Genomic DNA, 25,600 nt, shown 5'->3' with positions numbered 1-25,600 from the left:
AATGCCCTAGCAGGCCAAAACACCGAAACACTGGTGCTCGTGTAACTGTGCAGACACTTCATTTCTTTAGTATGAACTTGCTTCTTTCTTCCCTTTTGATTCAAACTGACCTCATCCAGCACCCTGGCTCACCTGCCTCCTTCTCCCTTGCATATCCACTCCCTCATTCATTAAGCCAATGAGGTTCAGGTCAACACCAAATAATCTTAGGAACAAAGTCTCAGGTCTGTTAACCACAGAGACAGAAAAGCAGCCAGCCCAGAGGAAGCCAAGCCAGGGCTGACAGCAGAGCCAGATGCATTGATCAACTACCCCTATCCCCTTAGTCACCATGACCAATGATTTTTCTCCTAGATACCCATCCTCTGAAAGCCATAGGGAGCTAGGTCTTTGAACATTAGCTCACCTGTGACTCCAGGTGTGGGCCACTTCCTAAAACAAACCCTTAACCATTCTTTGCTGCAACTCCTGTTCCTGTCTTATTGGGATTTTCACATGGATGTAAATGGGCCCCTTCAGCCTGATAATGCTCAGAGGTAAAGTTTTATTCTATTTGGTCAAATCAAGACAGGAGAGCAAGATCTCTTAAATCTGTCTCTCTCAAAAAGCCAAAGTAGGGAGTTTTCATGCAGCTGGGTGGGGTGGAAAGGGAGTTTCAGGGAACTGAGAGAGATATCTGTGTTTCTTTAGCCACTGATAACACTTTCTTACCTGCACAACAGCAACTGGTCACAGCCACTTAGAAGATAGTTTTCCTTCTGAAAAATAGATTCATGAATTCTCCTCAAGCCCTGAATTATCTCCTCCTGCTTGAAAGAGACACCACTCAGCAACTTATGACTCTGTGGTGAGAACAAAAGTTAAGCAGGAAGATTGGTTAAAACATCAACAAAGGCCCAATTAAGAATTAAATTATTTGACATGAACAGACAGTTCTCCCAGGAAGAAATACAAATGGCCAACAGATATATGAAAAGATGCTCATCTTCTTTAGTTATTAGAGAAATGCAAATCAAAACTGCAATGAGATACCACCTCACACCTGTTAGATTAGCTATTATTAACAAGACAGATAATAGCTAATGTTGGAGAGGCTGTGGAGAAAAAGGAACCCTCATTCACTGTTGGTGGGAATGTAAAGTAGTACAACCATTATGGAAGAAAGTATGGTGGTTCCTCAAAAAACTGAAAATAGAACTACCTTATGACCCAGCAATCCCTCTACTGGGTATATACCCCAAAAACTCAGAAACATTGATACGTAAAGACACATGTAGCTCCATGTTCATTGCAGCATTGTTCACAGTGGCCAGGACATGGAAACAACCAAAAAGCCCGTCAATAGATGACTGGATAAAGAAGATGTGGCACATATACACTATGGAATACTACTCAGCCATAAGAAATGATGACATCGGATCATTTACAGCAAAATGGTGGGATCTTGATAACATTATACGAAGTGAAATAAGTAAATCAGAAAAAAATGGGAACTGCATTATTCCATACGTAGGTGGGACATAAAAGTGAGACTAAGAGACATTGATAAGAGTGTGGTGGTTATGGGAGGAGGGAGGAGAGGGAGAGGGAGAGGGGGAGGGGGAGGGGCACAAAGAAAACTAGAAAAAAGGTGACAGAGGACAATCTGACTTTGGGTGATGGGTATGCAACATAATTGAATGACAAGATAACCTGGACATGTTATCTTTGAATATATGTATCCTGATTTATTGATGTCGCCCCATTAAAAAAATAAAATTATTAAAAAAAAAGAATTAAATTATTTAATTCAAGCTGCCAAAAATACTAGGGGATTAAAACCACCCTAGGCTCTGTGACAGGAGGAGCACGGAGTCACAGAGATTGACTGGCCTGAGGTCGAGCGCTAAAGAGAGGAAAATGCCCAGGAACAGAAAGCTGGTCAAACGAAGGCTTTTATTTGGGGAGGTCAGTGGAGGAGGTGCGGGCAGAGGGAGAACCCACGTTTCTGACTTGATTCAAGCATAGATCATGCTTCCCTAACCAATGAGGGAAAGCGTGGGGTACAGACTTGAAGAGCAGATGAAATAATGGGAGGTCGTTCTAATGAGTCACGACTGTGGATGGGTCCTATGCTGCTACTTGGGGTTAGAGGCCCTTATGGCTCAACCAGTCTGTTTGGTCAGAACGAGGTGCTTGAGGTAGCTGAGGGGAATACTTGCAACACTGAAAGTGTTGAAGGACTTTGGAGACTAAGAGAACAGAGAAAAAAAAATAAGGTTGAACCTTAAACTATTTTTTTCTTCCCTAGTTATTCAAAGTCCAGATCAGCTTTTTTTGTTTGTTTTTCTGTTTTACTTTTTCTCTCAGTACCTTAAATTCACACGAGGTGGTGACCTTCCCTGTGCCCCCTCCATCAAGCTGCTTCCAAAAGACATTTTTACCAGACCTTCAATTCCTTACTTCGCATTCTTTTCTCAACTCCAATCAGTCTTACCTCTGTCCCTACTCCATTATATAGATCTTGAGGAAGAAAGGGCTAGCTCTCTCTTCCCTGAGAAGGAAGAAACTAAAAGAATACAAGTAAAAGGAGCCAGCAGGGATAATCAAGTCAGCCAGTAATAAATTAACTAAATCCCACAGTTACAATACAAAACAAAAATAGCAGGACCTGTATGTAACTATGGCCAGTGATCTGGAAACCCCATCTCCCTTACTGACCCCACTGAAGCTTTCCCTCCCCTCTCCTTGAGTCCTGGGAAACCTTCAACAAAGAAATCACATGCCCATTGCTTAGATACTGTAAAAGTATATAACCTGTAAGAAAATCAACTTTGGAGAGCCTGTGTTTTGGAGCTAGAAATCCCATGTGCTCCGCCGGTTTTAATAAATCCTACTTCCTTCATCAAGTTGTCTGGGCATTTTTGTCCTCAGTCGATTCCTGCAATATATGGTGTGTTGGCCGGAAACCGAGGAAGAAACATACCTGCAATTGGCGGACTGCAGGCACCCCTTTTGGGAGCCCCGGAGCCACCCTGCAGACACACCTGCTGAGCGTACGCTGGGGATTTCCCCATGTGGACACCTCTGTAGGATGCAGTGGGGCAGGATCCCCTTCACCAGTCCCAGCAAGGACCAGACAACGAAGGAATGAGGAAACGAGGACGCATCAGAGCCACAGTAAGGAAAACATCGCAAGGGGAGCTGGCTGGGGTCCTGGTCCACTGGGCAGAAGGGAGGCCTGATCACCCTCCGGAAAGTCACTAATCGCCCTCCATAGGTTAGAAGCGGTGACTGGGCACTCTTCACAGGTGTGGGGACTGGTCCCCACAGGAGTAGTGACTCATCACCCTCCACAGGTTGTGCGGAATGGGCCCCATGGGGTTAGGAGTGGTGACTCATCACCCTCCACTGGTGTGTGGGAGGTTGTGTGAAAGAGGGTGAGTGTGGAGTGATCTAGACAGACACCGGGAGAGGGTTCTGACTCTCCCACAGGGCCGAAGCGAGTGTTGGGTCCCGAACTGCGGTTTCGCAGGGTACTTCATAGGACTAAGAGACCAAATTGCATGCTGATGGTTTATATCAGCCTGGAATAAGCCAAGAGGGCCCGCCATTCCTGTGAGGGGAGTGGCGGTGACGGACTGAAGTGAGAGGCATCCCCTCCAAGTTTCCCCTTCCCTTCCCCCATTCCTTCTTCTGGCATGAACGTTGTCTGTCATGGGGGTATGGGAGGTTCACAGGAAAAAACCACTCCTTTAGCCAGGATGGTCAAAAATTTTTAAAAAGTGTTCTCAGGGGATTACGGTGTTACTATGTTCCCAAGGAAATTGAGGACCTTGTGTGAATTAGAATGGCCCACTTCTGGGGTAGTGTGTGGCCATCAGAAGGAAGCTTGGATAAGTGTGTTATACAGAAGGTGTAGCAGGGAGTCACTAGAGATCCAGGACACCCCGGCCAGTTTCCTTACATAGACCCTTGGCTTACACTAGTTTTGCACCCACCCACCTGGCTTAGAGGTCAGGCTTCTACAGTACTAGTAGTTAAGTCAGAGAAGCACCTGACCAGGTGGTGGCACAGTGGATAAAGCATCAGACTGAGATGCGGAGGACCCAGGTTCAAGACCCTGAGGTCACCAGCTTGAGCGCGGGCTCATCTGGTTTGAGCAAAGCTCACCAGCTTGGACCCAAGGTCGCTGGCTCAAGCAAGGGGTTATTCAGTCTGCTGAAGGCCCACGGTCAAGGCACATATGAGAAAGCAATCAATGAATAACTAAGGTGTCGCAATGAAAAACTGATGATTGATGCTTCTCATCTCTCTTCATTCCTGTCTGTCCCTGTCTATCCCTCTCTCTGACTCTCTCTCTGTCTCTGTAAAAAAAAAAAAAAAAAAGTCAGAGAAGCATTCCACCAGACCCAGCAAGCTGCCACAGGCAGCCAAAGCCAGAAATTTTAACCCCTACTGAACCAGAAGAAGCAGAAACTATGACTCCTTCACCTTTCGTGCCGGTAAGGCTGTATCCATCCATACCTGACTCTCTGTCCACCCCAGAGACTGCCACTGAATCAGGCCTGTCATCACCAGATTTATCAGGTCCCAGCCCAAGCTGGCCCGAGCCCGAGCCGGAGGTGACTCCCACTGCATCAGCAGAGTCAGGCCCAGGCTCTCCTCCCCTAGCCGGGAGGTTACAACAAGTGCCTAAAGCCTAGGCTTGTTCTGACTAACCGTTCTCAGAGAAGAGGAGTGGAGAATTTTTGCTACCGAGTCTGAGAAGCCACCAAGCCAAAAACTGATTCAAAAATACCCTAGTATAGGCTGAAGAAACCCCCCCCCCCCCCGGTCTGGCAATAAACCAAGTGCCAGTGCAGATAGAGTTAAAACCTGGGGCACTGCCTGTCAGCCAGAAACAATACTCGATTTCTAGGGAGGCCTTGGAAAGAATCCACGTGCATTTACAAAGGCTCAAGGGGCCGTGCCAGTTACCCTGGAATACTCCTTTGCTCCCTGTCAGAAAACCAGTGACCAATGATTATTGGCCAGTACAGGACTTGTGGGTCGTAAACGAGGCAGCAGTGACTCTGCACCCAACAATACCAAATCCTTATACACTCCTAAGCCTCATCCCTGCTCAAGTCTCATGGTTCACTTGCTTAGACTTAAAAGATGCCTTCTTTAGTATAAGACTGGTTCCTAAAATCCAGAAGCTATTTGCCTTTTAATGGGAGGACCCAGCCACAGGGGCAAAGGTGCAGTATATCTGGACTAGGCTTCCACAGGGTTCAAGAACTCCCCTCCCATCTTTGGGGAGACCCTCGCTCAGGACCTCCAGAGGTTTCCTGCACAGGACGTCAGTGTGTCCTCCTTCAGTATACAGAAGACCTATTGCTAGGTCAGGAGACTCTCCAAGGACATGCTCAAGGAACAGGCGAGCTTCTACATCATCTAGAGAAGAATGGATACAAGGTCTCAAAGAGGAAGGCCCAGATCTTCCAAAGGCAAGTAAAATACTTGGAATTCATTCTCCAACAGGAGGAAAGGAGGCTAGGAGTAGAACAGAAACATGTTATTCAAAACATCCCAGTCCCCAATGTGAGGTCAGTTGGCAATGGGGGAAAGTCACATGGAGGACCAGGTTCTGGGACCTTGGCCGAAACCACACATACCCATGTCCGCCAAAAGAAATGGCCCAGGAGCGCTTTGAAAAAAAACAACTGTTCAATGAAATTTCACCACAACCTATCACCCCATTACCACCCTACCAACACTATAAATTACCCCCAGGCAGGAGAAGCTGCACGACTTCCCTGGCCCCTGTCTTGTGGACCAGTGAACCTCACCCTGGAGCACTCTAAATAAAGCTTTTTGCTTGTCCACACTTGGTGGCTACATCCTTCTTTCTTCCTTGGCAGAAAATACCTTACATTTGGTGCTGAAACCCAGGAGGAGCTTGAGCCCACAAGGGCCGCTCCTCTCCCCTTCCCTTACGAGGAAGACCAGGACCTCCAACCTCCCACCCACTTCAGCACATGGAGCAGTAAGTCCCCTGCCTCCAACCTCCCCTCAGTTCTTTCTGACTCCAAGACTCCCTGTCCGTAATTGCAGCTGCATCAGGGACCTCCTACCCTTTCCGAGTGCATGTGTGCCCATGGAGACATCCTACTCTGCCTGACTGTCCAGTGGCCAGAGATTGAGTTGCGGGATGCCGATTCTCACCTCTGATCACCCCAAGGCTGAGGGCAGCCATGGGGGCACTGAAATCTAAACCTGACTCAAAGACACCCCTAGGGTGCCTTATCCGGAATCTCTCAAACATAGATCCCTCCTTAAAGAAGAAGAAACTGATCTTCTCCACTGTGGCTGGGCCACAATACCCACTGGATAACCAGACCAGGTGGCCTCCTGAAGGGACTTTCAACTTTAACACCCTCATCGATTTACAGAACTATTGCCAGAGAACTGGGAAATGGTCAGAGATCTCTTACATTCAGGGCTTCTGGTATTTGCGCTCTTGTCCTAATCTCTGTGCCACCTGCTCATGTCCTTTTAGCCAGAGAAACCTCAGCTAAACCCTCTGCTCCTGATCTTTTCTCCTTCACCGACCCCTTTGAGGAACTCTCTTCCCCTCCTGCACGACCCCCTCTGCCCTATCAGGATCCTCCTCTCCCTTTGCCAGATCCTGCTTCTCATTTGCCTGCAGATACCAGTCTCTCTCTCTCCTCCCCTGTCAGTGCTCACACCAGATCTCACTCCGAGCCACAAGAGGGAGACAACCTTCTCTGCCTTCTCCACGAGGTAGCTGGAGCAGAAGGAGTTGTTCAAGTTCATGTTCCTTTTTCCCTCTCTGATCTGTCTGCAATCGAAAAGCATTAGGGCCCTACTCTTCTAAACCTACTGCCTATACCAGGGGTTGGGAACCTTTTTGGCTGAGAGAGCCATGAACACCACATATTTTAAAATGTAATTCTGTGAGCGCCATACAATGACCCATGTACGTTACGCATTATCCAATAAAAATTTGGTGTTGTCCCAGAGGACAGCTGTGATTGGCTCCAGCCACCCACAACCATGAACATGAGCGGTAGGAAATGATGGATTGTAATACATGAGAATGTTTTATATTTTTAACGTTATTATTATTTTATTAAAGATTTGTCTGTGAGCCAGATGCAGCCATCAAAAGAGCCACATTTGGCTCACGAGCCATAGGTTCCTGACCCCTGGCCTACACCAAGGAATTCCAATATCTCACTCAGGCATATGAGCTCACTTAGCATGATCTCTATGTTATCATGTCTTCTACCCTTATCCCTGATGAACGGGACTGAATCCAGAGGGCAGCTGGGACTCACGCCAATCAGGTTCACCTCACAAAGGACCAAATGCCAGTTGGGATATAGGCGGCCCCCGACACAGACCCTAACTGGGATTACCAGATGGGACAAACAGGTAGGAGGCGACAAGACCAAATGATTGAATGTCTCATAGCTGGTATGCAGAGCGCAGCCCAAAAGGTAGTTAACTATGACAAATTGAGAGAAATCACTCAAGGGCCTGAGGAAAACCCCGCCCTCTTTTTGAACTGCCTCACTGACGCTATGGTCCTCCATACTCATTCAGACCCTTCCTCCAGTGCTGGGCCACTGTATTAACCACCCACTTCATTTCCCAATTGGCCCTGGACATTTGGAAGAAACTAAAATAGGTAGAAGAGGGCCCCAAACCACTATCCGAGACCTGATGAACATGGCATTTAAAGTTTTTAATGGTCGGGAGGAAAAGGTCGAGGCTGCTCGCCAGGCCCGCATGCAGCAGAAGATAATGCTCCAAACCCAGGCTCTGTGGCAGCCCTGAGGCCGGCAGATCAACAGGGGCAAGGCACAGGAGGTGCCAGACCCAAGTCCGGGCTGCAAAGAGGAATCCCACCAGGAGCTTGCTTTAAATGTGGCAAAGAGGGTCACTGGGGCCGACAGTGCCCCTGCCCAAGGCCACCCACTAAACCCTGCCCTGTCTGCAAGCAGCCCGGTCACTGGTGGAGTGATTGCCCCCTTTGGGTAACAGGCTCTTCCTCAGCATCTCCACGCGGAGGACAAGCCACCCATATGGGAGGCCAAGACAGCCAGACAGGCCCATCGCTCTAACTTCTCAGTCTCATGGATGACTGACGTGGCCCAGACTCGAAGACCCTCATCACCCTTGCTGAGCCCAGGGTAATGCTGCAAGTAGTGGGTAAGTCCATCTCATTTCATGTGGACATGGGAGCTACCTTCTCTGTTTTACTATCATACTCTGGACTTTTAGTTCCCTCATGGGTCTCAATATGGGAGTGGATGGGACCCCTTCTTTTCCCCTTTGCACGCCACCCCTGACATGTAGTTTGGATGGATTCCCCTTTTCACACTCCTTCTTAGTCATGCCATCACACCCTGTATCCCTTCTGGGTCGGGACATTCTACAAAGCCACTATCCAGCTGACAGCAGCTTCCCATTTACCTCTACCACTCCTTACTGAAGGCTCTCCCACTACCACAGATCACCCTAACCTGATCACACCCCTTATTCCTCCAGACATTGTCAATCCTCAAGTCTGGGACACTTCTACCCCTGTGATAGCAACCCACCACCCACCCTTCACATCCACTTGAAGGATCCCTCCTGATTCCCATCTAGACCCCAGTTTGCTATTTCAGCAAGTCACCGTCAGGGCCTTAAACCAATAATTACCTGCTTCTTGAACCAAGGTTTACTTATCCCCATGGACTCTCCCTGCAATACCCCCATCCTTCCTGTTTGAAAACTTTCAGAGACTTATCACCTCGTACAAGACTTATGCTTAATTAACGAGGCAGTTGTCCCCCTCCATCTGGTGGTCCCTAATCCATACACATTCCCCTGACACCACTCATTTCATGGTCTTAGACCTCAAGGATGTCTTCTTTACCATTCCTCTACACCCTGACTCTTACTTTCTGTTTGCCTTCACCTGGATGGGCCTGGACACTAACGCAGCCCAACAACTTATGTGGACTGTCCTGCCCCAGGGATTTAGGGACAGCCCACACCTGTTTGGAGAGATGCTGGCCCGAGATCTGGCTGCATGCAATCTCGAGATTACAATATGTAGATGACCTACTCCTCTGCAGCCCTTCGCCGTCTGCCTCCAGAGAACTCACTGCCACCCTTCCCAACGTCCTCACTTCAAAGGGATATCAGGTCTCCTCTACAAAGGCTCAACTTCACTCTCAGTCCGTAATCTATCTGGGCATCACCTTAACCCCTACCACTTGAGGTCTCACCCTAGATCGAATTCAGACCCTTCGCAGTCTCCACCCACCTACCATCGCTGATCAAATTCTTCCTTTCCTCAGTATGATGGGCTTCTTTAGACACTGGATTCCCAATTTTGCTCTTTTTGGCTAAACCCCTCTATGAGGCTGCAAAAGACACTCCCACGGGACCTCTCACATCCCCAATGCCATCAAAAGGGCTTTCTCTACCCTTAGAGATGCCCTCGTCTCCTCTCCCCCTCTTGCTTTACCTGACCCCAGATGCCCCTTCCACATTTTCACTGATGAAAAGCATGGTAATGCAATTGGAGTACTGACTCAACCTGTGGGGCCTACATACCGCCCTGTGGCATATCTCTCTAAACAATTAGATACCACCATCAAAGATTGGCAGCCCTGCCTCTGGGCACTGGGCATGGCAGCTGAACTCTGGGCACTGGGCATGGCAAGGAGGCTACTAAACTCACCCTTTACCAACCCATCACTGTCTTCTTCTCCAGGCTCCCTGACCTCCTTTTGCACAACTCTCTCTGTATTGTGTCCTCCCCACCTACAAGAGTTTCACCTTTTGTTCATTGAAAATCCTTCAGTCACTCTTTTGCCCTCTCCTTGACTCAACCCAGCCACTTTACTGCCAGCTCCGATGACACTTCCAGAACCCACCCACTCTTGTGCAGAGCTAATAGATTTCCTCAACAGACCCCGAGATTGATTATCAGATTCTCCTTTAAAAGATCCAGATCTAATACTCTTTGTAGATGGGAGCTCTGTACAGGGACCTGACGGACGATGATGGGTCACCACCTCCTCCACCCTAGAAGCTCAACAGCTGCCAGAGGGCACCACCTCCCAGAAAGCAGAGCTGATTGCCCTTATTCAAACACTCACTCTGGCCCAGGGAAAACATGAAACTATATATACTGACTCTAAATATGCTTTTCTTATCACCTAAAGCCACTCTGCCCTCTGGAAAGAAAGGGGCTTCCTCACTACCAAGGGCTCCCCCATAATCAATACTACCCTCATTTCTAAACTTTTTCAGGCATTACAGCTACCTGCTGAGGTGGCCATGGTACAATGTAGGGGCCACCAAACCTTTCAGGACCCAGTGGCCTTGGGAAATGCTTGAGCCAACGCGATGGCTCAAAACCTGAACACAGGGACCTCTCCCACTCCTCTCATGTTTCTCTTCTTCATCTCTTTGAAACCTTCCTACACTCCTGAAGAAGAACAGACCTTCCTCAGAAAGGGTGGAGACATGTGCAACCAGGGATGGATATTTCTCGGAGATAGAATTGCCTTACCAAAAGGACAGGCTGAAACTCTCCTTTCTGATATCCACTGTTCCTTACGCATCAGGCCAAAGCTCTCTATCAGTTCTTGAATCCACTCTTTTCTTTCCCAGGCCTCCAGAAAACTATTGAAAAGGTACATGCAGCATGCACAGTCTGTTCCAAAGCCTCTACACAAGGGGGACTCCGCCCCCACTTTCCTACTCATCAGCTGAGGGGGCACTTACTGGGTCAAAATTGGCAAATCAATTTCACTCACATGCCCCCTCACAAAAAACTCCGCTATCTCTTAACTTTTGTTGATACCTTTTCAGGGTGGGTAGAAGCCTTTCCCACCTCTTGAGAGATGGTAGACACAGTTGCCTCCATTCTCGTTGAACATATCATTCCACAATTTGGACTGCTGACTACCATCCAGTCAGACAATGGCCTGACCTTCACTGCCCAAATAGTCCAGCAGGTCGCCATCTCTCTCAACATCACCTGGAAGCTCCACATACCCTATTACCCTCAATCGTCGGGTAAGGTGGAAAGGGTCCATGGCATCCTGAAGGGTCAGCTAACTAAACTCTCCATCGAGACCAGACTCTCCTGGCTGAACCTCCTCCCCCTGGCACTCACCAGAATCAAAACAACCGTGCAAAACCCCACTGAACTCAGCCCCGTTGAGCTAGTTTATGGTAGACCATTCCTAATCAATCACAACTTACCTGTCAACCCCTCTCCTCTTGAAACATACCTCCCCTTTCTGTCTTTACTCCACCATCTTCTTAGGGAACACGTGGACTGGACTCTCCCTCCCATAAGGGGTCCAAGTGAAGCTCATCCAGCGGTCCCCCTCCAGCCAGGGGACAAAGTTCTTCTGAGGGAGCTCCAACCTGGCTCCCTACAGCCCAGGTGGATGGGACCCCATATGGTAATATTGGCTACTGTTACCACAGCCAAGCTCCTAGAGCAAACACCTCGGTACCATGTTTCCTGCCGCAAGCTTGCCCCCATACAGGACCACTGGCAATCGGAACCACTGGGCCCCACCTGTCTCTGGCTCACTAAAAAGTTGGGCCCCGCAGATCCTCCTATTACTCCTGTCCCTCCCACAGAGAATTTGCCACCACCTTCCAACCTCCCTCCCCCACGACGCCCCTGGTCAGCATAAAGTAGCAAGATGAATAGCAGCGCCCCTAACACAAAAGGTCAGAATGTGAGGTTGGTTGGCAATGGGGGAAAGTCACATGGAGAACCAGGTTCAGGGACTTTGGCCAAAACCACCCACACCCATGGCCACCAAAAGAAACAGCCCAGGAGCACTTTGAAAAACACAACTGTCCAATGAAATTTTGCCACGACCTATCACCCCACCACCACCCTACCAACGCTATAAATTAACCCTGGGCAGGAGAAGCTTTGTGACTTTCCTGGCCCCAGTCTTGTGGACCAGTGAACCTCGCCCTGGAGTGCTCTAAATAAAGCTTTTGTTTGTCCACACTTGGTGGCTATGTCCTTCTTTCTTCCTCAGCGGAAAAAACCTTACACTCACCACAAGGAGAGTTAATTAGAAAGTTCCTGGGTACAGTGGCAACTGTCATTTGTAGATCCCCAACTTTAGAGTACTGGCCAAACCCCTCTATGAAGTCCCAAATGGGGGAGAAAGAGAACCCATAGACTGGGGGCCAGAATAGGACTGTGTCTTTTGAACTCTTAAAAGGAATTACAAGTTGCCTCAGTGCTAGGTCTTTCTAACCTAGCAAAACCTTTTGTGCTGTATGTCTCAGAGAGGAGCAAGACAGCAGTGGGTGTATTAACCCAGGATTTAGGGTTATGGCCTAGACCAGTAGCCTATCTCACCAAGCAACTAGATGGGGTTGCAAAGGGCTGGCCACCATGCTTAAGAGCCCTAGCAGCCATGCCGGTACAAGAGGCAAACAAACCAACTTTAGGACAAGACCTAAAATATGGGTGCCAGATGCAGTAGTGACTCTGATGAATGTCAAAGGACATCACTAGCTCACAAATGCCCACCTCACTAAGTATCAGAATTTATTATGTGAAAACCCAAGATTAGTAATAGAGGTGTGTACCACTTTCAATCCAGCAACACTGCTCCCAGTGAGTAAGGGAAAACCACAACATAATTGCTTGGAAGTGCTTGATGCAGTATACTCCAGCTGACTGGACTTGTTAGATCAACTCATAAGAGATGCAAATTAGGAGCTTTATATACTCTCCCAGTTTCATACCTATTCAGTGCAGTTTGATGTGGACTCATGCACAGATTTTTTAGGGCTCCTTAGGTAGCTATCCCGTATAGCCTCTACAGACTCGTCACTGACTGATGACCTACAAGAACAGGGTTTCTCCACCAAACTGCCGGTTTCCTTCAACTACTTATCCCAACAAGTAATGTTATTCCTATGTGGTGGTGCTTTGTTATAAACGCGCTGATATTCACGTTGCACTTTGGTCATGGATTCGAATTTAGCAAACCACAGAACACACTGAACTTTCCTCTGTACCATCCACATCTCGATTGGCATGGCCGTGGGCTGCTCCACTGTATACACGGTGTTATGTCATCATCTGCGCATGCACACATGCTGCCACATCATCCTACAGAAACTGGGAGGGCTTTCCTTTTATTTGGTGCAGATTTCACATTTCTATCATCTTTTGTTGCTTTCCTGTGACCAGTCAAAAGTGCACCATGACTTTACAGACACACTGTAGATAGAAGCAGCTCTGTCAACTCACCAGAAGAAAGGCAAGCAGGGTATGTACTGATTTCTGCTTTGTTATTCTTACTCTGCAAGTCCATAGAGCCAAAAAGAGAGCTCTTGATAGCTGGGCAAGGACCTCAAATATCCAGGAGAAATTCTTTAGCTGCTGGAAGCAGTCTAGAAGCCAAAAAAGATAGCAGTAATCCACTGCCAAAGACACCAGAAGGCAGGATAGGTAGAAGCCTATCTTATCCAGACTGAAAAGGCTAGAGAAGTAACAAGGGTGTTGCTCAGAAAAGTAATTCCAAAGTTTAGACTGCCACTTCTGATAGGCTCCAGCCACAGCCCAGCCTTTGTGGCTAAGGTAGTACAAGGAACAGCTCAACCATTGGACATCACCTAGAAGCTTCAAGCAGCATACAGACCTCAGATCTTGGGAAAGGTAGAACGCATGAACAGGACTCTGAAGTTAGGGCTTAGCATATTATGTCAGGAAACAGGTCTTAAACAGGTAGAAGCTTTGCCTCTAATATTGTTTAAGGTTCAGTGCACCCACTCCAAGAACACCAGGTATTCACCTTATGAGGTATTATACAATAGGCCTTCCTCAATATTATGCAGCTTGCCAGGGACTCCCCAAGAATTAGGAAAAACAAAACTATAATACATAAGCAATTAAAAGCTTTAGGCAAGGTGGCTGGTACCATATTCAAGTGGGTGCTAGATAGGGCTCTGGTCAGTTTGTTCACCCTGTCCATTCTTTTTCCCTGGGAAAACAGCTGTGGGTTGAGGATTAGAATCCAGCTTCCCTCTGACCCAAGTGGAAGGGACTCTACACCATAATCCTGACCACTCCCACTGCTGCCAAGGTAGAAGGCACATCCGCCTAGATTCACTACAGCCAGCCGAAGCCTGCGGCCCCAGTGGAAACACCTTCATAGACAGCAGAGACTAACTTTGCCAACCCTTGTAAATTGACCCTGAGAAGGACAACATGCCCTGCTCCAGCCACAAACTGGGAGCTGGCTGGTCCATGTACAACCAAAGCCTGAGGAATCTTGCTGTGGGGATCCTTATAATTAGACTCTAGGGAGGAAGTGGAAGTAGGGCACAGGACTGTGAACTGTGTATCCATGTCACCAAGCAGCGGTTCTCAAAGTGTGCACCAGGACGCACTGGTGCACCCTAGAAAATTTCCAGGCGAACCCTATGGTATTCCAGAGAAATATGTGCCTGTTGGAGACTAAAAAACCAACAGGGTTTTTGGAATTTAGATTTTGGGGGGACAGAGGTGTGGGGAATTGGCTGTAAGCTGACAGTCTGTCCACCCCCCCCCCCCCACCTCACTTGCCTGATTAGTTTGCAAAAGGCTGTTAAGCTGTGGTGCTGGATTGTTTACACTACCCCCATGTTCCCCAGAAAGACTGGAGGCAAGTTTCTTCTATCCTTCTTTTTTTTTTTTAATGGGGTGACATCAATAAATCAGGGTACATACATTCAAAGAAAACATTTCCAGGTTATCTTGTCATTTAGTTCTGTTGCATACCCATCACCCAAAGAGAGATCGTCCTCTGCCACCCTCCATCCAGTTCTATCTGTACCCCTCCCCCTCCCCCTCTTCCTCCTTCCCTCCCCCCACCCCCCATAACCACCACACTCCTGTCCATGCCGCTTAGTCTCGCTATTATGTCCCACCAATGTATGAAACCCTGCAGTTCCTGTTTTTCTCCGATTCGCTTATTCCACCCCGCACAATGCTACCAAGACTCCACCATTCCACTGTTAGTGATCCGATGTCATCATTTCTCCTAGCTGAATTGTATACCATGGTGTATATGTGTCCCATCTTCTTCATCCAGTCCTCTATTTTTTTTACAGTGATTAAAAACCTTTAAGCAAACTCTTGGCCAATACAGCAAGAATCCATAAAAGAGTAGTGTCCTTAACATGCTCACCAAGTCCAAGTTGTCCCCATCACCATGCCAAATCCCTGAAAAATGCAACCCAAGCACAGTTCAGTCTGTTAGGAGCTGTCACAGGGAGCAGGAGTCCAGGAAAGTTCCCCACAGGAAAAGTCCGCATGGCACTGGAATTGTTGTCACCATTCTATACTTTGCAGCTCATGTACAAGTCCCAATGACCGCTGCTTCTAGCTGGTAATGATTCAGGTAGACTGGAAAAAGCCATTTGCAGCATGCGTGGATATGGAGCTTCTGTTCTCCTCTGCCTGGAGAGTTGAGACCAGGTTGCTTTTCCCTGGAGCTCTGTGACTGTGGCCTGGTAAAGAGAACCTTGGGATACACTCAGCTGGGTGGCAAAGGTAAATTCATAATACAAGTTGGCAAAAGTAGGAAAGAGAGCTCTAAATTAGGAGTAGGTCCCAGCCTGAAATATGAGTGGGGCATTGAGGTAGGATGAATAAAGGAAACATTATATATTAAATAAAGCAGCAGAAAATAGGACTATCAACACCCATAACAGAGATCTTTGAGGGAAGAATAAAAAACCTGACTATTCAGGCAAAATATAGTTAAGTGGCCCTTGTGCCAATGAGATCAGTTTACCTGCTTCTTGGAAGAAATACCCTAGGCTCATCCACAGTGTCGTAGATGGGGCTGACGGCCCTGGGCACCTTCAGCCTTCAGTGGCAAACCCCAGCTTTCTGGGCAAGGTTAGGTCATAGGTGGCTGGAGCAGGGCTGGACCCTCCCTTAGAGGAGCGAGGGGGAAGCCTACCTTCCAGTGTCCCTGTTTCCTCACAGCAGAGACATGTAAGCCTGGCAGGCTTTAGCTCAATGACCTTCCTTTCCACTATTGAAGCAGGACCCAGATGGCACCCTATGAGACCCCTTTGGGGTGTTGTAGCCTTTAAGGGTGTATCCTAAAAGCTGGTAGTTCCCCTGATCTCTATTGGGCTTTTTCTGCCTCTAGGTATCTTAAAAGCCATGCTCAGAAGATCTCGCTGAGGGGTTTGAGGATCCCCATCCACCTATATAAATCTTTTCCATATATCTGGAGCTATTTGGAAAAAGACAAAACAGTGTTATTAGCTAGATCTAATAAAGAAGGTAGTAGTTTGCAGGCGAAAAAGATTTGGTGTCTCCTGTTCATCAGCATTCAAAAGAAATGTAATTTTTTTTTTTTTTAAGTAAAAAGCATGATATGGTAGACCCGTCGGAGTCATTGGCCTGGTGTGCAGGATTCCCGGGTTCGATTCCTGGACAGAGCATACAGGAGAAGCGCCCATCTACCTCTCCACCCCTCCCCCTCTCCTTCCTCTTTGTCTCTCTCCTCCCACCTGCAGCCAAGGATCCACCAGAGCAAAGCCACCCCAGGCATTAAGGATGGCCCCATGGCCTCCTCCCCAGTCGCTAGAATGGCTCCGGTTGTAACAGAGCAACACCCCAGATGGGCAGAGCATTCCCCCCTGGTAGGCATGCCAGGTGGATCCCAGTCAGGCGCATGCAGGAGTCTGTCTGACTGCCTCCCCATCTCCATCCTCAGAAAAATACAAAAAATAAATAAATAAATAAAAGAAAAAATACTACAAAAACAAAAAAAGGGGGGGGGGGAACTGCTGAAATAGTTTATCAGCATTTGTCCCTAAGACAGCAGTCTTTATAGTGGGAACACCATACGTAAATATTTGCTGTCTGTCTATAGATTAAGGGGGGAATATGGCAAATGCTAAAAAGCCATGATCATTGTGCCCCTCCCCTCCCCCAACCCCCTCCTTCTCCTCCCCCCACCCTGTAACCCCAACACTGTTGTTCATGTCTCTGAGTCTCATCTTTATGTCCCACCTATGTATGGAATCATATAGTTCTTAGTTTTCTCTGATTTACTTCTTTCACTCAGTATAATGTTATCAAGGCCCATCCATGTTGTTGTAAAAGATCCTATGTCATCATTTCTTATGGCTGAGTAGTATTCCATAGTATATATATACCAAAGCTTTTTAATCCACTCATCCTCTGATGGACACTTGGGCTGTTTCCAAATCTTTGCTATTGTGAACAATGCTGCCATAAACATGGGGGTGCGTTTCTTCTTTTCAAACAGTGCTATGGTGTTCTTGGGGTATATTCCTAACAGTGGTATAGCTGGGTCAAAAGGCAGTTCGATTTTTAATTTCTTGAGGAATCTCCATACTGTTTTCCACAGTGGCTGCACCAGTCTGCATTCCCACCAGCAGTACAGGAGGGTTCCCTTTTCTCCACATCCTCGCCAGCACTTATTCTGTGTTGTTTTATTGATAAGCACCATTCTGACTGGTGTGAGGTGATATCTCATTGTGGTTTTAATTTGCATTTCTCTAATCATTAGTGATGTTGAACATTTTTTCATATGCCTGTTGGCCATCTGTGTGTCCTCTTTGGAGAAGTGTCTATTCATTTCTTTTGCCCATTTTTGGATTGGATTGTTTGTCTTCCTGGTATTAAGTTTTACAAGTTCTTTATAAATTTTGGTTATTAACCCCTTATCAGACGCTATGTCAAATATATTCTCCCATTGTGTAGTTTGTCTTTTTATTCTGTTCTTATTGCCTTTAGCTGTGCAGAAGCTTTTTAGTTTGATAAAGTCCCATTTGTTTATCCTGTCTTTTATTTCACTTACCTGTGGAAACAAATCAGCAAATATATTGCTGCAAGAGATGTCAGAGAGCTTACTGCCTATGTTTTCTTCTAAGATGCTTATTGTTTCACGGCTTACATTCAAGTCTTTTATCTATTTTGAGTTTATTTTTGTGAGTGGTGTAAGTTGGTGGTCTAGTTTCATTTTTTTGCAGGTAGCTGTCCAGTTTTCCCAACACCATTTGTTGAAGAGGCTGTCTTTACTCCATTGTATTGTCTTACCTCCTTTGTCAAATATCAGTTGACCATAGAGCTGTGGGTTTATTTCTGGGTTCTCTGTTCTGTTCCATTGATCTATGTTTCTGTTCTTATGCCAGTACCATGCTGTTTTGAGTACAATGGCCTTATAATATAACTTGATATCTGAAAGTGTGATACCTCCCGCTTTTTTCTTCCTTTTCAAGATTGCTGAGGCTGGCTATTCATGTTCTTTTTTGGTTCCATATAAATTTTTGGAATATGTGTTCTATGTCTTTGAAGTAAGTCATTGGTATTTTAATCAGTATTGCATTGAATTTATAAATTGCTTTGGGTAATATAGACATTTTAATGATGTTTATTCTTCCTAACCATGAGCACGGTATATGCCTCCACTTATTCGTATCTTCCCTGATTTCTTTTATCAATGTTTCATAATTTTCCGAGTACAAGTCTTTAATCTCCTTGGTTAGATTTATTTCTAGGTACTTTATTTTTTTGGTTGCAATGGTAAAGGGGATTGATTCCTTGATTTCTCTTTCTGACAGTTCATTATTATATACCTCTGATTTCTGAGTATTGATTTTATATCCTACCACCTTGCCAAATTCATTTATCATGTCTAGTAGTTTTTTAACTGAGACTTTAGGGTTTTCTATATACAATATCATGTCATCTGCAAATAATGATAGTTTTACTTCTTCTTTTCCAATTTGGATGCCTTTTATTTCTTTTTCTTGTCTGATTGCTGTGGCTAGTACTTCCAGAACTATGTTGAATAAGAATGGTGAAAGGGGGCACCCCTGCCTTGTTCCTGATCTTAAGGGGATTGCTTTTAATTTTTGCCCATTGAGTATGATGTTGGCTGTGGGTTTGTCATAGATGGCCTTTATCATGTTGAGGTATGTTCCCTGTATTCTGACTTTGCTGAGAGTTTTTATCATGAATGGGTGCTAGATTTTATCAAATGCGTTTTCTGCATCTATTGAAATTATCATGTGGTTTTTCCCCTTCCTTTTGTTTATGTGATGAATCACATTGATTGATTTGCGAATATTGTACCAGCCTTGCCTCCCAAGAATAAATCCTACTTGATCATGGTGTATGATTTTTTCCATATATTGCTGGATCCGGTTTGCTAAAATTTTGTTGAGGATTTTAGCATCTAAATTCATCAGGGATATTGGCCTATAATTTTCTTTTTTTGTGTTGTCTTTGCCTGGTTTTGGAATCAGAATTATGCTCGCCTCATAAAAGGAGTTTGGAAGTCTTCCTTCCCCTTGAATTTTTTGAAATAGCTTGAGAAGGATAGGAGTTAGTTCTTCTTTGAATATTTGCTAGAATTCACTTGTGAAGCCATCAGGCCCAGGACTTTTCTTTTTTGGGAGTTTTTTGATAGCTGTTTCAATCTCATTTGTTGTAATTGGTCTGTTTAGGTTTTCTGATTCTTCCAGATTGATTTTTGGAAGATTATATGATTCAAGGAATTTGTCCATTTCATCTAGATTGTCTAGTTTTTTGGCATACAGTTCTTCATCGTATTTTCTTACAATATTTTGTATTTCTGTTGTGTCAGTTGTTATTTCTCCACTCTCGTTTCTAATTTTATTTATTTGAGTCCTCTCTTTTTTTCTTGGTGAGTCTCGTTAAAGGTTTATCGATCTTGTTTACCTTTTCAAAGAACCAGCTCCTGGTTTCATTGATCCTCTGTATTGTTTCTTTGGCCTCTATGTCATTTATTTCTGCTCCAATCTTTATTATTTCCTTCCTTCTACTAGCTCTGGGCTTTACTTGCTGTTCTTTTTCTAGTTCTTTTAGATGCAGGGTCAAGTTGTTTATTTGAGCTTTTTCTAGCTTCTTGAGGTATGCCTGTAATGCTATAAACTTCCCTCTCAGGACTGCTTTTGCTGTGTCCCATAAATTTTGAGTTGATGTATGCTCATTATAGTTTGTTTCTAGGAATTTTTTAATTTTTTCTTTGATCTCAATGTTAACCCATTCATTGTTTAATAATGTGCTATTTAGTTTCCAAGTGTTTGAATGTTTTTCAATTTTTCTATTGTGGTTGATTTCTAGTTTAATGCCATTGTGATCAGAGAAACTGCTCAATATGATTTCAATCTTCTTAAATTTGTTGAGCCCACTTTTGTGCCCTAACATGTGGTCTATCCTAGAGAATGTACCATGAGCGCTTGAAAAGAATGTATATTCTGCTGTTTTAGGGTGAAAGGTTCTGAAGATATCTATTAAATCGAGTCGATCTAATATGTCCTTTAAGTCTGCTGTTTCTTTGTTAATTTTCTTTCTTGAGGATCTATCTAATGATGTTAGTGGGGTATTGAAATCCCCTACTATAATAGTATTGCTGTTGATCTCGCCCTTTAAGTCCATCAAAGTCTGCTTTATATATTTAGGTGCTCCTATATTAGATGCATAGATATTTATAATGGTTATATCTTCCTTTTGGATTGCTCCCTTTATCATTATGTAGTGACCTTCTTTATCTCTAACTATGGTCTTTGTTTTAAAGTCCATTTTGTCTGATATAAGTATTGCTACCTCAGCTTTTTTTTTCATTTCCATTTGTGTGAAATATTTTTTTCCATCCTTTTATCTTCAGTCTGTGTGCATCTTTTGATTTAAGGTGTGTCTCTTGTAGACAGCATATGTATGGGTCCTGTTTTCTTATCCACACAGCTACCCCATGTCTCTTGATTGGATCATTTAATCCATTAACATTTAAGGTTATTACTGATATGTAATTGTTTATTGCCATTTTTTTTTCTTTAAAACTGTATTTCTCTTTTGCTATATTCTTTTTGTCCTTTGATCTGTTTACAACAGGTCCCTTAGCATTTCTTGCAGCCTTGGTTTGGTTGCAGTCAAATCCTTGAGGTTTTTTTTTGTCTGTAAAGCTTTTTATTTCTCCTTCAATTTTAAATGATAGCCTTGCTGGATAAAGTAGTCTTGGCTGTAGGTTCTTGTTCTGCATTACTTTGAATATTTCTTGCCTTTCCCTTCTGGCCTCAAGTGTTTCTGTTGAGAAGTCAGAAGTCATCCTTATGGGGGCTCCTTTGTAGGTGATAGTCTTTTTTTCTCTAGCAGCTTTTAATATTTTCTCTTTATCATTTAGCTTTGGTATTTTAATTATGATGTGTCTTGGTGTTGGTTTCTTTGGGTTTCTCCTTAATGGAGTTCTCTGTGCTTCCTGAACATGTGAAATGTTTTCCTGCCTAAATTGGGGGAAGTTTTTCACTATAATATGTTTGAACAAAGTCTCTATCCCTTGTTCTTTCTCTTCTTCTTCAGGAACCCCTATGATTGGATGTTATTTCTCTTCATGTTGTCACAGAGCTCTGTTAGAGTCTCCTCAGACTTTTTGAGTCTCTTTTCTTTTTTCTGCTCTGCTTCCATGCCTTTATTTATTGTGTCCTCTAACTCACTGATTCGATTCTCTGCTTCATCCATCCTGCTTTTAATTCCTTCCATTGTATTCTTTATTTCAGATATTGTATTTGTCATTTCTGACTGATTCTTTTTTATTATTTCAATGTCCTTTTTTATATTTGTTATCTCTTTATTTAGGTTTTCGTAATGGCTATCTATGGTTGTTCTAATATCTTTGAGCATCCTAACAATCATTATTTTAAACTCTGCATCTGGTAATTTGGTTATATCTGATTCACTTAGGTCCTTTTCTGGGGATTTCTCCTGGTTTATTTGTGTTGTATTTCTCTGCCTCCGCATTTTCTCTTCACATGAGTGGCTGAGATCACGTGCTCAGGTGCACAAGGGTTGGTGGCCTTGGCCTTTGCCCCGCCCCCGTGTGTGACGTTATGCTCGGTCCTGAGGGCACTGGCGAGCAACTTTGCTCAGCTGCGGGTTTCTGCCTGTTTCCGAGCTTTTGCCCTGCCCTTGCAGGAGGATCCCACTCAAGGAACAGCTGCTAGCCTTGGCTCTACTGCCAGGCAGGGCTGCGTGCCCAAGCTCAGCTCCGTAGGGGTACTCCAACTCTTCTGGGCTTTTGGCTCCACCCCCGTGGGAGGAGCCGGCTACCATGTCAGACCGCAAGCCTGGGTTGCACGGGTGGGGCAGGGCTGTGCTCCTCTGCCCTTGCTCCGGGGCTGGTCTCCACCCTTTCCGGGGTTCCTGCCCTTCTCCCGGAGGCTGGATTACAGGCTGCTGGCAGCTGAGCTTGACTGCTTTTGCACGCCCCTTCTCCCCAGCCAGGCAAGATTGAGCTCACACCTGAGCCCAGTGGTGGCCAGCTGGCTTCCGCCCCTGCCAGTAGAACCACGCTTTTGTCTCCCACTGCCGCCTGCTCTCCGGTGTGCCCTCAGCTGCGTGGGTGGGGGCGCTGCAGCTCGGACCCTAAGACTCACTACTGTAGACCCAAAAGCTCCCTCCTTCTATGCGACTCTGCTCTGAATGCCGCAGGGGAGCTTGTTTGGCTGCTCTCCTGCTTCCCTTTGCTGGTATTGCTGTTTCCGGGGGAAATATTCACTTCAGCTTTGGGGAATGACTCGTCCCAGGGGTTAGGGTGGCTATCTCCCAAAATGTTTCTCCCTATGCCTCCTAGATTACACTCTCTTCCTGTTACTGTGGTCCTCTCCTCTCTCCCCCTGTCCCCAGGAGCCCCAGGTGATTGTTTTTGAGAGAGATGTTCTGCACGGTCCCTTTAAGAAGGATCCTGGGTCTGAGAAATCAGACTCTCTCACAAACAGTATCCTGACTTGTTTCCAGCTAAATACTGTCTTTACGCCTCTTCTGGGCTCTGGGGCTGCAGGCTGGGGCTTTGTTCCTGGGGCTCAGGACCCTTTCCCCTCTGCTAAACTCACTTCCCGCCACGCGAGTCTCTCCCTGCTGCCATTTGCTCCAAGGAGCTGGGCAGCCCTCTCCGCGTTTCCGTGTTTCTGTGTTTCCGCTTTTCCTACCAGTCTCGGTGTGGCTTCTTCAGTGTTCCTTGGTTGAAGAGTCCTCTTAGTTTAGTCCAAAGTTGGTTTTTCCAGATGATAGTTCATAAAATTAGTTTGTAATCCACTTTGGTTCTGGGAGGTAGATGCTGGTATGTCCGCCTACTCCAGCGCCATCTTGTCTCTATCCTTCTTTTGGTGGGGGTTTTCTACATTTGACACAATTAAGAGTAAAAAGAGAGGAATTCTTCAATGTATTGATGAGGAAATGAGAGTTTGCCTTTCAAATATATGGCCAAACATTGAAGAGATCACTAGGACACATCAGGCTCATGTTTCTCATAAACACAAAAACTTAACACATTTTTGCCAGGACCTGCCGAATTTAATAAATCTTACTAAGAATGTATCTATATATACAAAAAGATAACATTTTGTTGTTTTTTTTTATTTTTTAATGCCTCTCTTTTATGAATTCTAAAAAGCATACCAAGAAATGTAACATAAAAATGATTTTTAATGTCAGAACAAATTTAATTTTGTGGTATTTATTTTGTTTAATTACCATAAAAGTACGCTTGGACTTTATATTTTTTCTTTAATATTTGACTTAATTAATATAACATATTTCTCAGAAATTTGTATATAGTGCGCCTACAATTATTTGTAGGATTTTGAATGAGCCCCCACTTCAAAATTTTGAGAACCACTGTCACCAAGGAAGGCCAAAAGGTCTCCACCACCTTGCTTTTCTATAGCTTCTATGAGTATAAGGGACTCAGAAAGGGACCTGTACCTATAATCAGACTCAATATTCACTGTGTGACCCAGGGGATAATGAGCCCTATGTCTGTTATGATCCTAAAAATGCTCCTACTATAACAATATTTAAAGTAAAAGTAGCAGCAGGAGAGTAGGAGAATAAATAGAAGGACTAACAATAGCCCAGACCAAAGTTAAAGGAAACCCCAGTAGCCTTTTTAGGAAATAGTTCTCAGCCTTTAGTAGGTTTAAAACCCTAATAGGGGCAATCTTACTATTCCTAGGAATTTGATTAATAAGTCCACATTTGTTGCCACTATTGATAAACAGCATAAGGAACATGATAGAGGCCACAGTACAGCAATGAACAACAGCCCATTTATACTTAACCCACCACTATCAGGCCTTCCCCTTAGGATCAGATAATGAATGTGAGACTCCAGTAAAAAAGAAATTCTGAAATCCCAAAGGGGGGAATGAGAAAGGATGGGCAGGCCCCCACTTCCCTGAGAAGGAAGAAATGAAAAGAATACAAAGGAAAAGAGCCAGCAGGGGTAACCATCAGCCAGCAATAAATGAACTATATCCCATAGTTAACAATACAAAGCGAGAACAGCAGGATCTGTATGTAACTATGGCCAGTGACCTGAAAACTCCTTCACCTTGCTTACCTCACCAAAACTTTCCCTCCCCTCTCCTTGAGTCCTGGGAAACCTTAAACAAAGAAATCACTTGCCCAGTAATAAATACTGTAAAGGTATATAACCTGTAAGAAAATCAACTTTGGAGAGCCCGTGTTTTGGAGCTACAAACCCCACCCATGTGCTCCACCGGCTTTAATAAATCCTACTTCCTTCAACAAGTTGTCTGGGCATTTTTGTCCTACTTTGATTTCTGCAATAATCTCACTGGCAAAGTTCAACAAATCAGGCCCTAAATTGCAAGTTTTGTCATTAACCCTCCTCCTTAAGTCATCAAATGTTTTGCTTGAAAACTCTTACTTCTGATTCTCTATGTCAAGCATGGCTTCAAGGGATAGCCACTGAGTCCTTTATGCTTTTGAAAAATACCTCATCACAGTAAGAGTCCAACATATACTGGGTGTGCTTTGAGCATGGAGTCCTGTGAATACAGTCTCTGCTCTGAACCAACATTCAGTAAACTCCAAGTTTGTAAGCTCCAATAGTCACTTGCAAGGACAAGTCAGAACTTACTAGAATGCCTCAGAGGGAGTCTCATGACCTGGCACTACTTGCTTTTCAGCCTCACCTTTGGAACTCCCAGGCCTTCTGCAAACCCTTAGTTCTCTAAGCAAGCCAGGTGTAAGGCCAGGAGCCACCGCCATCACGGCCATTCACATGCAGGTTCCCACTGGATTCGAGCAGATGGTAAAGAAACAGTGGAGCCAAAAAATGGTGGGCCATTCCTTTATTCAAGTCTCGTACCGGCTGACAGCAAACACACACTTCCCTTCACTCAGAGCTGACAAAGCTACTGACACATTCTCTAGTTCCACAACCAGGAGAATCTTCTCTGGTTTTTTCTAGAATCAAAGGTCCCACCAGTCTCAAAGCCCTCACCTCTGGTTCCTCATCTGCACATCATCTCCTCTCTGCACAAAACTAGCTTCTTCTTTAGCACCCTGCCTTCTTTCTGCTCTCCCTGCAAATTATGGCTTTCCTCTCAGAAAAACTGGCTTCTCTCTCTTTCCTTGCCATCTTGGCTTCTCTTCCTCTTCTCCTTCTCTCCGTTGCTCCTTTCAGAACTTTTCTGGCATGAAAACCCCTTCCAATAAGCATTAGCATCATAGTGATTCTTCCCAAGCAGA

The 25,600-nt window shown here is 45.2% G+C and overlaps 1 long non-coding RNA gene across 1 annotated transcript in view; it reads right to left on the bottom strand.

The window, feature by feature from the left end:
• Window positions 1-25,600, bottom strand: part of LOC136380403 (uncharacterized) — a 142,623-nt gene that overhangs the window by 63,617 nt on the left and 53,406 nt on the right. The window contains exon 2 of the long non-coding RNA XR_010746946.1: window positions 712-842. This is a non-coding gene — a long non-coding RNA (uncharacterized lncRNA). The remainder of the gene's footprint in view (window positions 1-711; window positions 843-25,600) is intronic.

The sequence above is a fragment of the Saccopteryx leptura genome, chromosome 9 (assembly GCF_036850995.1).
Source record: "Saccopteryx leptura isolate mSacLep1 chromosome 9, mSacLep1_pri_phased_curated, whole genome shotgun sequence".
Lineage (NCBI taxonomy): Eukaryota > Metazoa > Chordata > Mammalia > Chiroptera > Emballonuridae > Saccopteryx > Saccopteryx leptura.
Note: the sequence above shows the minus strand (reverse complement) of the source record. Positions and strands in the feature narration are given on the sequence as shown.